General features: G+C 40.1%; 1 pseudogene; it reads right to left on the bottom strand.

Moving 5' to 3' along the window:
* Positions 1 to 15,742: 15,742 nt before the first annotated feature.
* Positions 15,743 to 16,565, bottom strand: LOC119883775 (annotated as a pseudogene).
* Between the last annotated feature and the right edge of the window lie 480 nt (positions 16,566 to 17,045).

Genomic DNA, 17,045 nt, shown 5'->3' on the forward strand with positions numbered 1-17,045 from the left:
AAGAGTGATAAATACTTACTAATATAACTGGATACATGACATTAAGAAAAAATGTGTGTTTCACTGTAAACCTGGCAACCCAGAAGTCTCAGTAAACTTCTGGGTTATGGCATATTATTATCCATAAATCATTATTAAATGATTAATTAACTATCAATAAAGCTGTTAGTTACACCTTGTAGACCCATTATAATGTATGCCTTATTAGTAAGTAAGTGGTAGTCTGCCTAATCCAAACTCTACATTAGTGAATGTAAAGTCACTGATTTAAGACCGTTTTTTTTAAAAGTGCATGAAAAAGTTGCTCAATTAAACTAACGCGAGTGCTTGTAATTAGTTGCTTTCCACCCATTGAGAAGTTTTATTGTTTTTAATGAAGGATGTTTTATAAGAGGAGGCGATAAATTCAGCCAACTAATAGAAGCAGCTGAATGAAGCTCCTTTCTTCCCTTTGTGTGTGTGGTGTGTATGTATGCGTCTCACGTAGTCGCCAAAGGTGCTGAGCTTTGCATTATCATCATTTCTTCAGGCACTGTGCAATGGTGTTTGAGTTTGTATCATGTTGAGTAAGAATATCACAATGTGTATATATATATTTGTCTTCATATCAGTCAGTGTAAGCTTATAATTCATCATTTCTGCGTTCTAGTCGGTCCACACCGAATGACCTCCACTGTCTCAGCACAGTTTGTGACACTCTGGCTGTTCTCCTTTGATTGGCCTCTCTTTGTAACACACACACACACAGAGGGTATATGACCACTCGGTGACACTTGCAGACAGACAGACACAATAGGAGACCCAGCACTTTCCTTTCCCCAGGTGGCATAAAAGACGCAGCCAGATCAATGGCCTAATGGGCTCCAAACCAATGGCCGACGATCATTAACCCTCGAGTGTTGGTTCCTCATACCCCTAGTCAGACTATCCCTCTTCAGACCATTGTGCGTTTGTATACAGACTATTGTGGGAGGGTTTTTTTTTTGTCAGTTGGAGCTGGTTAACTGCTGGACAAGGGGTCTAACTTAGGGCAGGAGGTGGTGAAAAGATGCATTGTCGTGACCTGAGAAAACTGTGATAAACTGGACCTTTAACATGTACCCAGTGACAGACATTGACAGAATATAACATTTACTCGAGTACTCTAGTTTTAAGGTTAAGACTGAACATATAAAACATATGAACATCTTATAAATGATGCATTGTTAGATTAAATTATGTAACAGTATATATTGTTCAAAATTTGTTGCATGTTGAAATTATTAAAATGCTGCTTATACACATTAATACATCAGCAGTGATAATCCATATATGATATATATATATCTGCATAATGAGTACTTTTACTTATGTACTTTTTGAAGTGTGTACTAGTAGCGTTTTGTATGCAGGACTTTTACTTATAATTGTTATTTTTACACTGTGGTGTTGCTACTTTTACCTGAGTTAAAGATCTCAATACACAGCTGCTGAGTTGCTGTAACTTTGTTTTTAATACTTTCTGGTTTAAAATGTCAGCAACTAAACAAGCACTGCGTCAGACAATTAGTTCAGAGTGTGAAGAGCCTCTCATGATCTGATTGCAGCCCTCAGAAAACAGATAAGCACCAACTGGTTTCTACAACTGCTCTGGTTCACAATTTGTACAACATAACAACAAATGATTGATTCATCAACACAGAAGAAATCAATGTGGTGTGATCACAGCCCAAGCTACAAAGCGGTTCGGAGTATGGGGATGATGGTTGTGCACAAAGGGTTTAAGAACAGCACTTGGTCCCACTGCAACATGTTGAACATTTTGGGTGTTTGACTATTTGCAATGACACCACATGAACATTATTAGGCATCACAATTTTATTTTATTTATTTATAGCTCTCAGATTCAGCAGGAGCTCATTCCATCCCTCTTTCTCCTCTTGGGCCCTACAGTCATTTGTGTGTGTGTGTGTGTGTGTGTGTGTGTGTGTGTGTGTGTGTGTGTGTGTGGAGGGCTGGTGGTGGGAGGACAATGGGTAGTAAGGGGGCTGGCTGAATAGGACCATTGAGTCTGCTCAGCCAAACAGAAAAGCATCTTCCATCTCACTTCAAAACCCACAGTTTCATTCTGTACAACCAGGCCTTTATTCTCCATAATTACTCCCTGACACACATGTATACACACATGCACACACAGAAATACATACATACACATGCATACATATTTATACATATATATGAATGCAATAATCACAAAAATAACACTGGCGGACTGAAATAACACAACAGCTGACCCTGAAAGTTCACTTATAGAAAAATAACATACCAGTATATAGATTTTTTTAATGATGTTTAATGAAATTACACTGCTGTTATGCATGGATGGGATGATAATCAGTAAACATATATAAGCCCTGTATATATATCTACTATATAACTGTTATGTATCAAATCTTGAGGCATCCCATTATGTTTTCATACTCTTTTAAGATCAAAGGTCATCGTATGTCAGTAATTGCCAGCATAACACTGTATACTAATATAATTTTAATAACAATAATCAATCCATGAAAGTGTCCTCTCTGATGACACCTGCCTTGTTGTTGTTGTCTTTTCTGGTGATGAAGGTCCAGCAGCACTGCTTGCAACATCGTATTGTGGCGATGCCTTTGCAGTTTCTGATAGTTTTTCAATGATAAATGTTGCATTGAAGCACATCGACAGTCTTTCAAAGGCCAAGAAGTCATTCTCCTAAATGTTCAGAAGGTTTCCTGTTTCAGTCCAGTAATGTTTGGATGCTATTCAAGTCAGTGCATGCTTTCTACTTTTTCTATCCTTGAATTTGCAGTTCACCTGTGCATGACCTAAATATAGGATGGATGTGAGCTCAACCGCCCTTCTGCATTCTTTCAAAGGCCCACAGCTAAAAAACAAACAAACAGTTCAGCCAGTCCATATGGACATTAATTTCCAAAGCCATTTAAGCCCCATTTTCTTTACTAGAAAAGAAAAAATAGCTGCAACAGCTGTGTCACAATATGTGTTAACAACCTAATTCACTGTAAGCCCAGTAACAAGAGGTATTATCGTAAACAGCCTGTCAGACAAAGACAGTGGGCCTTGACAGAGAAAGTGCAGTATCACGGACAATTTCTGTCAGTGTTACACTGGGTCATTTAAACTCCACCAACCTCGTTAGCCTAGATCCAGCCCTCCGGCCAGCCTGCTCATTGTGCATCCAGCACACTGAATCATTGTGTAGGAGGATAATCCATACAGGGTAATTGTTCCAACCTATCATGCAACAGATAAGGAGAGGATTTAGGTATGGACGGATGGGTGGGTTGATCCATCAACCCAAATGCAGATAGATACGAAGTTCTTACAGAATGTGAACCGAAGAGTTTCAACATACAGACTCAATTTTAAAACTTTTAATTTATCAGCATATGTGTCAAACATTGTCTTGCTCTCAGCACACTCGCCTATCTATCTATCTATCTATCTATCTATCTATCTATCTATCCATCTATCCATCCATCCATCCATCCTTCACTTGCAGCATGTCTGTGTGTTGGAATGGCATGACATGAGGAACAAAGGGTGCAGGCAGCAGGAGATGTGGTGTCTGCATGTGTGTGTGTGTATGTCAGGGATGGGGGAAGGCTGGGTTTGGGGGTTGTGGGGATGTTGAAGCTCCATATGGGCACCCCACAACTTGTTTCTCCCCTCCCTCCCCCTGCAAACAGGCAGATGTCAAATGGGACGTGCCTCCCTGTTGGGGCACAGGGTCACACTGCACAGGGGTAAATAACAGAACAGGAGGGACAAAGAAATGCCTTCCTGCCAGCACCCCCCCACGCAAACCCCAAAACACACCAAAAGAGATGTATACACATGGTACCAGAAAAAAAGCTGCTGACACAAACATGCCAACACACAGCCACGTGTATTGAATTGTAATTGAGCTGCAATCATACTATGATGCGTCGCTACAAACGTGTTGCCAGCAAAACCACTGTTTTCCTATGGTGCGGAGCGCCTGCCGTGTTCTGATGCCTGTAGTAGGGACATAGTGGTATTCAATCACGATGACGAATATAACTGTAAGTCAGCCATTATTCCAAAACTAATCAGTGAGCACATGCATTAGTTACCGTTGAGTTACCGTTTACTGTGCCGATAAGAATGCTAGCTAGCTAGTTAGCTGTTGGACTGTGAGAAACCTTTTTTTGGACCGCTTTCCAAGCTATGTCTCTGTCTGATCAGTCTGACAAAGTAGTCTGACCTTTGATCAAATCAAGTCACTTCAAAATGTGTTTTCATTCAGAAGAAAATAAATACAAATAAAAAATACATTAAAACATAAGAAATGTGAATATAAAGTATTTCCAACCCATTTGATACTCATCTGTGTTTTGCAACACCCATGCCTGATCCCTCTTCATATAATTTTTTGTGAAGTTCAGTGGTGCATTTATCGTTGTTCTTTTTTATTATTGCTATTAAAATGACATTAGTCAATTTACTTCTAACATTTAAGTCTGCCAACATTGACCTCTATGTATAACATATAAATTCAAACTACAGCCTCCAAAATGATCATAGAGAATCAACACCTCTAACATGCTTTCATTGAATTGATTGATTGGTGTAGGGCTGTTATATTAGACTGCAATATTTTCAGTCAAGTGTACCTAATAAATATACAACTGGGTGTATTTAAATATAAATTTCTCAACACCAAACAGTGATTGCCGTGTGTTTGTGTTCGTGAAGAAAGCAATATAAAGCAAGCTTCTATCTATCATGTGTCTAGCACTATTTGACTAGGAAGGGAGATGCAACTTGACTCAAGGGCAGGTGCCACTTGTGTGTGTGTGTGTGTGTGTGTGTGTGTGTGTGTGTGTGTGTGTGTGTGTGTGTGTGTGTGTGTGTAGGTATGGGCTGCAGTCCTAAACAAAGCAGGGGAATGGACACACACACACACGCGCACACACACACACACAGGCTGTTCTCTGTGTATTGAGCCCTGAATGGTTACGCCCGCAGGGCAGGAGTAAGGTTACTTTACATACTGCACTTACAGCTCCCTTTACCACTGGGGTATAAAATGGATTTGAATAAGAAAGAGGGGAACAGAGGGATGGAAGCAGGGGGAGAGGGGGTTAGGAGGGGGAGGAGGGCCAAGGGACTCCCTTTTGTGTAACAGGAGGTCTGCTGCTGCTCTGGCATGGCTATGGAGATGGAGGAGCGGGGTCACTCTCCCTGCTCTCCCTCCCTCTGTCCCTTTACTATAGGCTGACTGCTCTGTCCCCCCCATCCCACCCCACCCCATCCATCCCTTCCATCCCTTCCTCCCTATTAGCATAGCAGCTGCCTGATACATGGTGTAGGGTGGGGAATGGCCAGGTTGTTGTGTGTGTGTGTGTGTGTGTGTGTGTGTGTGTGTGTGTGTGTGTGTGTGTGTGTGTGTGTGTGAGGGTGTTTGTTGGAGGGAGGGATGTTAGGGGGAGGATAGAGGGGGTCCAGTCAATGGCGGTCCGTCTGGCTGGTGAATAGCAGCTAAAGCAGGCCAGACAAAGGAGCTGGGAGGGAGGGGATGGGGTTGGGGTGTGTGAGGGAGATGGGAGGGGTGGAAGAATGAGGCAGTGAATGGAGCGCCTTGTCACTAGTGCTATGGAAAGAAGCACAGAATGAACTGGAAGAATGAAAGAAAAGTTCAAAAAGGAGCGAAGGGCAAGGAAAAGACCGCCCGACCACCTGTCTCCCTCTCTCTCTCTCTCACTTTATTTCTTTTACTCCCCTTCTTATTCACAGGCAGACTTTGGGGAGGGGGTGTTCACTTGGTTGTGTTTAGCGACAGACATGTTTTTGTTTTTCGGAAAGAAAATGTTGTATCAGCAGGACTTCAAGCTCACTGTCATCCACCAGCATCGCTGCCCCTGTGCTGGTTTCACTACATACTGTGGTTTGATGATGGTTTTGATGCTCCATTCTGTGAAATTACTGCGAACACAAAAAACACAACACAAAAAACACAAAAACATTGTGCAAGACTGTCAAAAAGGATGAATCCACAGAAAATGTGCTGATACATTCGGAAATGAGACTGAGGGATGTGATTATGGACACCAGGAAAAGAAGTTGTTGCCAACTTAACCATGATCCAAATAAACAATAAACAATCTCCTATGCCTAATACTTGTTAAACTTAGACACCTGTCCTGATAGACTATAGAAAGAGGAAAACTGAGCAAATCGGAGAAGCTCTCTCTCATGCATACAAGATTATTAGGTCTTACATGTGGTAGTCAGTTTATCAATACATACGTAACCTTTGAATGAAGAAACAGAAAATTAATAAAGGAGTTTTCTTCCAGCTACAGTCTTACTTGCCATGGTATACAGAGTGGCTAATGTTAGCATTAGCTAACTTTAGCTAAAAAGCATGTATCTGATAAAAGAGTGTTTGTTGACTTTAACGTTAAGTTTAAGTAAAGTTTAGTTTTAGTATGTCACAAATTTATATCAATTTTATCACATCCGTAAAACAATATCTCTTTAGAGGTATATTTCCACTCACTCTCAGTCAGTTTACCTGACTAAGATGGGTAGGAAAATTCAATATGCTATTATCCTGCAAATGCCATTTGTGGCCACAGTGGCTGCTGTTCAGCAAGATTTACATATAGATTAATTTTACGTTCAAATTCTTTGAACTTTAATGACAGTGCAAATATTATGTCATCTAATTTTAATTTAAAAGCTATACAAACCAGCTGATTGTATGATGAGCTGATAAAGAGAGAATGCCAATTTGTCATGTGGACCCACAGAAAACACATCATCATGACTGAGGTTTTTTAAAGGTTTGTGGATAATCATCACAATCATCAATATTTTCTATATTAATGTGAAGGAGTCGCTTGTTGTGAAACCACAGAGAATTATCACTGACATCTGTCCACAAAGCATTACAAAGCATTTTACCATCTTTTAACTCATTGTTTTGGTTTTACACCACCTGTAAGCTACCTGTCAACAGCAGACAGACACAATTAGCAACTAGCTGGTGAACATAGTGAAGCATTAAGCCACTAAAGAGACAGATATTTCTTAGGAGTTGGCGGAGAACAAAACAGAGCAAAAAGGAGAGTGAATTTTGGATTTACATTCGTCAGTTGGACACAAACACAACTTCATGTGAATGCTAATGTTGCTGCTGGACGTACAAATAACAAACTGTTTGCTAATATGTTCACTATATCAACTTTATATGGTGATAATATCAAACTGTTGTCTTTCAAAATCAAAAATCATTAATGCAGGTTTGGTTATATTCCATATATAACATTAATTTGGCAAATTACAGATTTCTGTTGCTGAAAAATAAATTAATTAGGTCTGTAAAATAACTTCACTGTTGTCCCACATGCAGTTAAAAACTAACCTTGTTTCTAATATTAAATATGTCCAAATACCAAAATGACTTGGTAAAAATAAAAAGATAAATATCTTATGAATTAGCAAAGTCTAATTCTTTGATATCATCCTGCACTAGGCACATGCCAGGACTGCTGTCTCCTTGTGCCATAGTTCAATAAATATTGTAAACATATTTAAAGGCCCTGTATACCCACACAGGTATTTTCAAATACTCTGCTTGAGCAGACCTCTGATCAGGTGGAAGTTGAGATGAGCTATGATGGTACATAAACGACATCTCCAAACTCTATGTCCTCATACTAATGATGAGAACGTGCAACAAAACTAAGAAGAGAGGCAATGTCAATCAAGTGCAGTTTGCACACAGTCTTGTGAAGATCTCTAATCAGGCAACATAAGTGAAAACACCTGTGTGGCTGTCTACTTTGCAGTCTCAAGATGAAAAATAGCACTGTAAGGTTCCTTAACACCCTGAGGACTTACAGGTGTCATGTGGAGGGCAACATGAAGTAAAATTACAACCTATTGTGTAGCCTGATTCTAGACACTGGAAAGCCTGTTAAACGCTTCTCTAAGTTCCTCTTTATGTGGCTAGCATCACTCTACAGGTTCCTCATATGTGTTCTTATCCTAAATGTACAACAGATCTCATTCAAACAAGCCGTTTGGATTACATTATTACTTAATCAGACGGCATTTTGAGGAAGTCATACACAGGGTCTCACAATCAACGCCGCTGTCATTGTGCTCAAGTTGAACAGGAGCCGTTATAAAATGAGGAATTCCGTGTTGCAAAGCCAATTAAATTGCGTTTTACCAGTATCACAAGATGTTCAGTTAATCTCGTTTCTTACAGATCGGGTGTAACCCTTCAAATGAGGGGTGTTAGCATGGATATGAATATTTTATGAGCCACTGAACAATGGTCTTTTGAATGGAGATGGAAGATAATCACACAGATGCGCTTGATTACAGCTGCTGTAACATCAACAGTATTTTACTCAGTTTTGCTGTGAAATACAAAAACAGACAATACATACATATATGCAGACCTGTAACCAGATACATTTGCCAATGGAGCCTGTTCACTTTTTTAAAAGTGATTTTGATGCAGCTCTCCTAAGTTTTCTGGACTTTCCCCAGACAGTTCCTCATCTGATTTTCCCTCACTGTCTTCTCTGCAAAATTCCTCCCAGAAATGCCTTGTGTTGTCTGGCTCACTATAAAGCAGGCTGCTCCATGCACAGGCCAGACCAAGACAAGCGAGGGAAGCCAAGGCACATGAAGAACCTATTAGGGGGCCTAGCAGCCAGCAGCAACCCTGGGAGGCCAGCCAACTCAGTGTGTGAACAATAGGGAACCCAGCTCAACAAAAACATCCTGCAGAAGTGAGAGACTGGGAGGGTGAGAGGAAAGGACAAGCGAGCAGCAGGCCAGATAGCCTGTTTGGGCCTGTCACGGTATCAAAACACAGAGGGGCTGGTGTTTAGAGGAGCTAACTTTGCTGATGTTGAGTTTTACAAAGAAATGCATCAGATCCGTGCACTTGGTGTGGTCGGTGCAGAACATTTGAGCTGAGATCGTAGATGGTTAAGGCTCAGAAATCAACTTTAACGGTTAACAATAACTTTAACCTTTACGTTGCAGTGAAGACCAGATGTGAGATACAATGCTTTTTTCAAGCCAGCATCATACAGAAATGAACTCTCTGAGCAAATCGGAGAAGCTCTCTCTCATGCATACAAGATTATTAGGTCTTACATGTGGTAGTCAGTTTATCAATACATACGTAACCTTTGAATGAAGAAACAGAAAATTAATAAAGGAGTTTTCTTCCAGCTACAGTCTTACTTGCCATGGTATACAGAGTGGCTAATGTTAGCATTAGCTAACTTTAGCTAAAAAGCATGTATCTGATAAAAGAGTGTTTGTTGACTTTAACGTTAAGTTTAAGTAAAGTTTAGTTTTAGTATGTCACAAATTTATATCAATTTTATCACATCCGTAAAACAATATCTCTTTAGAGGTATATTTCCACTCACTCTCAGTCAGTTTACCTGACTAAGATGGGTAGGAAAATTCAATATGCTATTATCCTGCAAATGCCATTTGTGGCCACAGTGGCTGCTGTTCAGCAAGATTTACATATAGATTAATTTTACGTTCAAATTCTTTGAACTTTAATGACAGTGCAAATATTATGTCATCTAATTTTAATTTAAAAGCTATACAAACCAGCTGATTGTATGATGAGCTGATAAAGAGAGAATGCCAATTTGTCATGTGGACCCACAGAAAACACATCATCATGACTGAGGTTTTTTAAAGGTTTGTGGATAATCATCACAATCATCAATATTTTCTATATTAATGTGAAGGAGTCGCTTGTTGTGAAACCACAGAGAATTATCACTGACATCTGTCCACAAAGCATTACAAAGCATTTTACCATCTTTTAACTCATTGTTTTGGTTTTACACCACCTGTAAGCTACCTGTCAACAGCAGACAGACACAATTAGCAACTAGCTGGTGAACATAGTGAAGCATTAAGCCACTAAAGAGACAGATATTTCTTAGGAGTTGGCGGAGAACAAACAGAGCAAAAAGGAGAGTGAATTTTGGATTGACATTCGTCAGTTGGACACAAACACAACTTCATGTGAATGCTAATGTTGCTGCTGGACGTACAAATAACAAACTGTTTGCTAATATGTTCACTATATCAACTTTATATGGTGATAATATCAAACTGTTGTCTTTCAAAATCAAAAATCAATTAATGCAGGTTTGGTTATATTCCATATATAACATTAATTTGGCAAATTACAGATTTCTGTTGCTGAAAAATAAATTAATTAGGTCTGTAAAATAACTTCACTGTTGTCCCACATGCAGTTAAAAACTAACCTTGTTTCTAATATTAAATATGTCCCAAATACCAAAATGACTTGGTAAAAATAAAAGATAAATATCTTATGAATTAGCAAAGTCTAATTCTTTGATATCATCCTGCACTAGGCACATGCCAGGACTGCTGTCTCCTTGTGCCATAGTTCAATAAATATTGTAAACATATTTAAAGGCCATGTATACCCACACAGGTATTTTCAAATACTCTGCTTGAGCAGACCTCTGATCAGGTGGAAGTTGAGATGAGCTATGATGGTACATAAACGACATCTCCAAACTCTATGTCCTCATACTAATGATGAGAACGTGCAACAAAACTAAGAAGAGAGGCAATGTCAATCAAGTGCAGTTTGCACACAGTCTTGTGAAGATCTCTAATCAGGCAACATAAGTGAAAACACCTGTGTGGCTGTCTACTTTGCAGTCTCAAGATGAAAAATAGCACTGTAAGGTTCCTTAACACCCTGAGGACTTACAGGTGTCATGTGGAGGGCAACATGAAGTAAAATTACAACCTATTGTGTAGCCTGATTCTAGACACTGGAAAGCCTGTTAAACGCTTCTCTAAGTTCCTCTTTATGTGGCTAGCATCACTCTACAGGTTCCTCATATGTGTTCTTATCCTAAATGTACAACAGATCTCATTCAAACAAGCCGTTTGGATTACATTATTACTTAATCAGACGGCATTTTGAGGAAGTCATACACAGGGTCTCACAATCAACGCCGCTGTCATTGTGCTCAAGTTGAACAGGAGCCGTTATAAAATGAGGAATTCCGTGTTGCAAAGCCAATTAAATTGCGTTTTACCAGTATCACAAGATGTTCAGTTAATCTCGTTTCTTACAGATCGGGTGTAACCCTTCAAATGAGGGGTGTTAGCATGGATATGAATATTTTATGAGCCACTGAACAATGGTCTTTTGAATGGAGATGGAAGATAATCACACAGATGCGCTTGATTACAGCTGCTGTAACATCAACAGTATTTTACTCAGTTTTGCTGTGAAATACAAAAACAGACAATACATACATATATGCAGACCTGTAACCAGATACATTTGCCAATGGAGCCTGTTCACTTTTTAAAAGTGATTTTGATGCAGCTCTCCTAAGTTTTCTGGACTTTCCCCAGACAGTTCCTCATCTGATTTTCCCTCAATTCATAGATAAATATCTTATGAATTAGTGAATTATGTCATCTAATTTTAATTTAAAAGCTATACAAACCAGCTGATTGTATGATGAGCTGATAAAGAGAGAATGCCAATTTGTCATGTGGACCCACAGAAAACACATCATCATGACTGAGGTTTTTTAAAGGTTTGTGGATAATCATCACAATCATCAATATTTTCTATATTAATAATCGATCAAAAGAGTACGTGTAATGTGAAGGAGTCGCTTGTTGTGAAACCACAGAGAATTATCACTGACATCTGTCCACAAAGCATTACAAAGCATTTTACCATCTTTAACTCATTGTTTTGGTTTTACACCACCTGTATGCTACCTGTCCACAGCAGACAGAAATATATATCTCAAACCACAACTGTTCCATCACATTTGTAACACCCTCTTAACTCAAACATTTGCAGTTAAAAAAGGTCGACACCCAGTAAACGTTACAACACGACATGTAGAAAGATGTATTGTGGTGTAGCTTTTCCCACGACCCTCCCACAGCCGTGCAATATCAGCTGCAACTCAGCATTTCCATGAAATGGGGACAACATGACTCAATCAAAGATTTCACTTGCTGGGACTCAAAATGTAACCCACAGTATATCGTGCTATAAGCACAGTAAAAGGACAAGAAGCCAAGACTGAGCTCTGCTGCAGAGAAAATGATTGAAAATGTTCACCACAAAATGCACACTCTTAACACAGTGTTTCTTAACTGTTTATGGCTGCAAATGAATGTGTGTTTTTGACTCATGACCGGTCCAAATGAAGTGAGAGTGGTTATCAAGTTTAACCAAGCATTTTCAGGGCCATTTCATGCATCATCACAGGAGGCTACGTACATATTTTGTGAGAAAAAATCACAGAAATAGATATAAAAAAAATAACAAGTAGGAATATGGTTTGTTTCTATCCAACATAGCAGCTCATTGCGAATCAGTAAGTCTATTTTTTTAAGTAGAATTATACAGCTTATGGGAGAGGGGTTAATAAAACAAAGACAATTACAGAAAGAGAGTATAGATAATGAGTGAAAGACATCCTCACGTAAGAGGCAAAAACAGGTTGTCAGCAGAGAGCTGTATTGTTGTGCAGAGCTTGTGCCTTAACCGTCGGAAAGAGCACAAGAGAGGAGTGTGTGTTGGAAAGTTTTTGAGTGTGTGGGGGTAACATTAAACCAGCTCTCCCACAACACACACAGGGGAGGGGACCTTTCTTTAAACTGAGCCTACCCATAATGCACTGCGCTCTTTTATCCCTGCAGTGAAAGGATGAGGCCAGATGAATGACAAAAGGAGAGAATGGGGATCTGGGTTGGGCCAGGCTTGGAAGACAGGGAGCAAGGAGAGAGAGAGAGGAAGGTGGGGGTGTGTTTTCCAAACCAACCTTTTCTATGAAAAATGCAGGGGGGGCATAGAACACATAGCTTTTTGCTTGGGATATGAGGAAGAAATGTATGCATACACAGAGAACTTGAGTTTAATGATTTCTTTACTGGCTTGTACACAAACGTACAAAAATAATACAGCACTCATCTCCACATGACATCACGTCATCATCACAGTGTTACAAACGTTCAAAACCAAAGAATACAAACAGAAATCCAAAAATAAAATCAAACTGATGGAACATCTGCATCACTCAAAAAAAACAAACATCAGCTGTTTCCTCTTGCTTGAAATGACAAGGGCGGAAACACAACTTGGTCCAAAGAAGTCAGCACTTTTTCTTTTTCTAAAAATCATCTCACTCATGTACCCAATTCGGCGGCTGGCTCCTTACGTCATAAATGTTATGACCCTGGTAAGCCAAACAACCACACAACCGTGCAATTTTTAATCATGTTACAATGATCTTACCATCAATGTATTATTCCCCTTTCAAAAAAAACAGGAAGACAGCACTTCAGAAAAGAAAGTGCCCAAGATATCATCATCATCATCAGCGTTGATATATATATCCATATGTATATAACATACACCCAATCACAGAGATACACCATCTTTGTTTTTAAAAAACGCCATGTTTTTTTTCCACAAAGTAACACACATTAGGACATTATCACCTGGCATATATTATACAATAGTATTTGTTGTGTTTGTTTTTTTTCTATCAGAAAAAATTAAATGTTGACACACAAAAGCCAACCTTTAACAACATCATCATGCATATTCAACAAAACAAAAAAAATAAGGAAGAAAAAAAAACATCAAGTTTAAGACAAGCAATGCATATATCATTTGTTGCCTGATACCAATCTGTACTTTGATGTAGTGGATCTATCGCTTCAGTTACTTTTGTGTTGTTCCAGGTTTCAAATGGGATGTTCTCAGTCTGGATGACTGTTTTTTAACACAGCAACACGGGGCCTCAGGAGAAGCGCACAACTACACACACACACCACACACACACACACACACACACACCACTCTTCAATTACAAAAACGCACTCTCTCAGCAGCTTCTCCTGAGGTGAACCAGTGCTGCTGTGAAGAGTCTATACAACTGTTGCCATTTGAGCAGAAGATTTTTAAAAAATAACATCAACATCAACAACAAAAAAAAACGTACAAGCAGCATTGATACAAATGTTAGGGTGCCATGACTTTCAAAATGCAGCAGCAAGTTTATGGAACCAAATTCTCTTCTTGTTTTTTTTCCTTTTGTTGTGACATCCTGCTAAGTCATGTTTTGTTGTTTTTAAAGTCTTCATCGTCCAACAGTATTAGGGTCCTGCTCAGTAGTATAACTATTCCAAAGCCTTGGCTCCTGCAGTTACCCCGTACAAACACTGGGACGCACAAGGCTCCGCATTTTTTGCAATAAAACTCCCTGCTTTATAATCATGCGATACAATTCCACTTTTTTTGTATGACTGAAAAAAATATAGAATAAAAAAACGACCATACAGGCTGATGAAGAGAGAGAGAGCAAAGAGGAGTTTACAGGAAAACATGCAACAATGGCAGTGTGTGTGAGACGATAGACAGAAAGAGAGAGAACCAAGACTCCCTTGCAGAAAGGCAAAACGATGCTTTGCTGTCAGAATTGGTTTGGTTGTAGTGTAGAATAAACTGTCCCGACTGAGGATGCAGGAAATAAGTTCATTGCATCTTGAAGTCCATCGTGTCTGTTAGGCTACATAGCGAGAGAAGGAAGAAAAACCCATACTGGCATGCGGATGATCACAGACAATTGTGAATCTCTTCAGACTCCAAACAACGTGGCAGAGTGGTGAGAGATGAACAACTTGAGAATACTTTTATAGTCGAGGTAGCTGGCAAAGGAAACCAAACAAAGTCCTTTTTGATGGGAGGGAGGGTAGAGAAAGTCTTCTGAGTCAACACTATAACAGAGGGTTTCTGGGGGGGGGGGGGGGGTGGGGGGGCAGGTCTACCTCCACACGGGACAGTTTACTACGAGTCTGAAGCAGCTTGAGTCACCCTAGATATTCTTACACTTTTTTAAAAGAGAACCACAACAATTCAAAAATGCATCTTCTCATGTACCTTCATAAATAAAAAAAAAACCCAGCCTGCTTTCACAGTGATGACTAGGATGTTAATAAAATACTGAAAGGAGATTATAAAGTGAATTCCAAATGTGACTTTTTTGATACAAAGCGAAAGCAGCGTTTTTTTTTTAACACAATGACCACTGGCAAAAGTGGTCACACTGGCCTGAACAGTTGGACGCCAGCATGGCAAGATCTGTAGGCAGGTAGGCAGAGCGCACTCAGCTACTGTCTCTTCTTTCTTAAAAAAACAACAAACAAAAAAACAGAAACAAAGTAAAGCTATTGTGTACAGTACTTCACAACAATGATGGATCAGTTGTTGTTACATAATGATTACACATCGGAAAGCGTGCTGGTAGCCATAATGCCGCTCTTTTGAGTAAAAAAAAGAAAGAAAAAATAATCTATTAAAGAAAACAGACCTCTGGTAGCCAACAGCAACCCTTCTTCTCTTGTTCGTGTGTCTTCCCTTTCAGATATTCCAGCATGCAGCCATATGCAGCATCAAGTGCCGTGTTTCATATAAAATAACTTAAAAGGGTTTTAACAAGTGAACAATGAGGAGCGACAGGTCAAATCTGCGCCCCCTACAAAGAAACTATTGTAGGAACTGTACTGGGATGGGAGGTCATGGAGAGGGAAAAGAAACTGGGCCATCTGCACTCCGGAGTCCAACACACACATGTGATACACAGCACTGGCTTCTTTTATAGTGAACGACAAGATCTAGTAGGCTATACACATTCAAGAGGAAAGCTTTAGTACCAACAAACTCACCGAAAAGGCGTTTCTTTTGTTAAAAGATTCGTGTTGAAGCGCTGTGTATGAACCATGCGGTGCTTCACTCAGGAGTGCACAGAGAGCCCCGTTTGGTTTACAATGAGGGAAGATTATTGTGCAGGCCTATTTTTATTTCCTTTTTCAATAGAATTTGGCACAACTATGTATGATGGCAGTTTTTTGCTTTTAAAAGAGCCTGACTTTCCCGTGTGTTGCAATTTTATTTTCCACTTGTTGAATTTTTTTTTTTGTTGTTTTCTTATTTTACCTGACAGCAGAGACAGATCACCGGGCGCCAGAGGAGTACTTGGCCTTGGTGATGAGGTATAGCACAATGTCTTGGTGGCCCCGAAGGCGGCGATGTGTAAAGCGCTCCACCCCTCCCTGTTGCAAGCCGTATATCTGCTCCAAACTTCACCAGCAGTTTCCACTCCAGGTTGCCGTCAATGACGGACTGGTGGAGGGCCGTCTGTCCTTCTGGCCCGAAGGAGTTTGACGTTGAACTCACAGTTTGTCATGTTCTGCAGCAACGAGTGCAGCTCCTTGGTGTTGCCCTTCTTCACCGCCTCCTGGAAAACCCTCTGCGGCGCGGAGCAAGTCGACACATCCGCCTGGCTCATGGTTGCAGCGCGCTGGAGGGTGGGGAACCAGTAATCCTGCCTGGGCTCTAAAGCTGATAATAATCGTCTTCTCCCTGTTGATCTTCTCTGGTCTTGTGACAATGCCACAGTTACACTGGATTATAACCATTATTAAGGCACTTTAAAGTATTAAAACAGAAAAAGAGCTCTGTATATATCCCAAAAAGGACAGGAGAGGAAATACACACTTGGTGCAAAAATGTTAATATTTGAGAGATCCTAAAATAAAAAACATAAAAGGGTGCTCTCAAGCGATCCAGGCGTCTCTACGTGTAGCTCCCCCTCTGTAGTAGCAGCAGCAGGTAGCCTATAGCAGGGGATGGAGACGAGAAACACCTCCGACTTCACTTGGGGAAATTGGAAGTATGACACTATCTCCACAGGCCAGCCTCCGCAGCTTTTTCTTGAACGGCCCGACCTGTTTTCCTGGCTTTCACGTCCTGGCTATGTGTCGCCGCTCATGTGGCCAGGGTGTCTGGGGAAGACAAAATAAAGACAAAAAGTCCAAATGAATCCCGGCTCCTCACCAACAGGCTGCGAGAGAGACCCCACATTCCGCCACATCCAAGAGGGAGAGAGGAC

This window comes from Micropterus salmoides, unplaced genomic scaffold (genome assembly GCF_014851395.1).
Source record: "Micropterus salmoides isolate LMB-PRFRI ecotype aquatic unplaced genomic scaffold, ASM1485139v1 Ms_hic_scaffold_3027, whole genome shotgun sequence".
NCBI lineage: Eukaryota > Metazoa > Chordata > Actinopteri > Centrarchiformes > Centrarchidae > Micropterus > Micropterus salmoides.